This window comes from Petaurus breviceps, unplaced genomic scaffold (genome assembly GCF_028583685.1).
Source record: "Petaurus breviceps papuanus isolate PSGF00001 unplaced genomic scaffold, PetGlider_PUasm1.0 189, whole genome shotgun sequence".
Lineage (NCBI taxonomy): Eukaryota > Metazoa > Chordata > Mammalia > Diprotodontia > Petauridae > Petaurus > Petaurus breviceps.
This window is the reverse complement of record NW_027185809.1, coordinates 28963432-28965319: the sequence shown is the minus strand read 5'-3', so window position 1 is coordinate 28965319 and position 1888 is coordinate 28963432. Positions and strand designations below refer to the sequence as shown.

Genomic DNA, 1888 nt, shown 5'->3' with positions numbered 1-1888 from the left:
AGCCATAGAAAAACGAAGTTTATCAAAGATCCGCCATATTGGGTAGATTCTTAAGGAATCTGAGCATGTGTGGCACTTGTAATGTAATATATGTTTTTACTGTGGTGTGGAGTCACGGGTGAGAGGTGGGTGGCAGGTAGATACCAGAAGTGGATGACCAGCCCTGAAAAGGGCTCAGCAAGCCCTCCCACCAGAGTCCATAGTCCTTCCCGAACATCCTCCCTGAACTGCTAACCTCCTTTGGTGTAATACTAGATAAACCTGGTCACCTCTCTGGGCTTTTAGTTTCTTCATCTTTTTTAAGGGAAGTAATAACGCTTGAATTACTTGCCCCAACAGGGTTGTAATGAGGTAATCTGTGAAAGCCCAATCCAAATGTAAGGTATCGTTTGTTATTAAAAATCCACTCCGGAAGGCTACCATAGTGTTTGGCCTTTAGAAGGAACTCAATGAATGTCTGTGGAGTGGTTTGCTCGGGGCCTGGGAGGAGGGTGCGGGAGGGAGTTCTTTTGATGGTGGGTTATTTCTTTGTTTGTTTCCCCCTCCCTCACTATTGAATTGAAAAGTAAGCCCCTAGGAGACTCAAGCTTGGAAGAATTAAGGCGGGGGTGGGGGTGGAGGGGGGAATCATCATTGCCCTGGAAAATACACTTGAGCAAAGCTCGAAGTTAGCGTTTTATTTTCAGTCATCATCAACTTAACTCTCTTGGTCTTTTTGTTGTAATTTTTTTAAACTGAGGGGCGGGCGCTGTATTTCTCTGCATGCTCCCAGCAAAGTAATTAACTTAATAAAAGTTAATAAACAAGAAGACTAATCATAATAACGACACATATTTCGGCTCTCTGACACAATCCCTCCTTCTTTCTCCAACCCAAACCATCCCCAAGTTCCAAACGTACTGAAAACTACCATCACCCCCTCCAAACTTCAAATCCCGAAAGCCTCCGCGTGCCTTTTCACCCTTTCCTCCTCAACCTCCCTCCCAATACTACTTTTAGTTCAACCTCCTTCCCTCGTCCTCTCCGTTTCTGGGACATGTAGTCTCGGCGCAGGCCTGCGGCGACGCAGGAGCCATCGTACTCCAGATCGGGACTCCAAATCCCAGCAGGCCAAGCGCCATCGATCAGCCTCTCCCCGCCCCTCCCTCCTCCTCCCCCCTCCCCCGCTTCTCGGTCTTCTCCCGCTCTCTCCGCTTCCCCTCCCCTCCGGGGCCCGGCACTGCCCAGCTCGTGCCTTCCTGTTAGCCGAAGCTGGGTGAAGTTCACTGGGATCAGCTGATCTGAACTGACAACAAGAGGGAAGGAGGAAAAAAAAGGCGGAGGAAGCGGGAGGTCGGGATCGGGGAAGGGGGAGATGGAGATGGAGGTGGAGCTGGAGCTGGATCTGCCGGTGCCTTAGAGAGCAGCCCCCACCTTTTCCCACGCACCCCTGGGACCCTTCCCCAAACCCCTCCCCCACGCCGCCGCCCGCCGCCGCTGCTGCCTCTTGCCGAGGGGCCCCGAGCTGCTCTATGGTGGGGTCCCCGGGTGTGACGAGTACTGGGGGCCCAGGCCGCCGCCGGGGCTTGGTGGGGGGGGTCGGGCCAGGGAGCGAGGCCGCGGCGGGTGGGGGTGGGGCGGACGGTGATGTGTAAACAATGGAGCAGGCTGAGGGCTCAGCCTGGGGGGGATTTTGGGGGAGCCTTCTTTGTTCCTAGGCGCTGCTCCTGCTCCTCTTGGGGCGGGGGGGGGGGGGTTCGTGGCTGCTGCTGCTGCCTGGAAGGAAGGAGGGAGGGAGGAGAGAGGAGAGGAGCAGTTGTTTGCTTGGGGCCAGGGAGGAGGGTGGGGAGTGAGTTGTTTTGTTGTTTGCCTGTTCCCCCCTCCCCCACTAGTTTTGAGAGTTTGGGGG

At 54.7% G+C, this 1888-nt stretch overlaps 1 protein-coding gene across 3 annotated transcripts in view; it reads left to right on the top strand.

The window, feature by feature from the left end:
• The first annotated feature begins 1163 nt into the window (after nt 1-1163).
• The window catches only part of ZFYVE1 (zinc finger FYVE-type containing 1), a 72450-nt gene continuing 71725 nt past the window's right edge, over nt 1164-1888 (top strand). For 2 of the 3 annotated variants that reach the window (XM_069092097.1, XM_069092093.1), the window contains exon 1: nt 1164-1514. The gene's annotated coding sequence lies outside the window, so the exon portion shown is untranslated. The remainder of the gene's footprint in view (nt 1515-1888) is intronic. The other variant, XM_069092095.1, reaches the window with a different exon arrangement.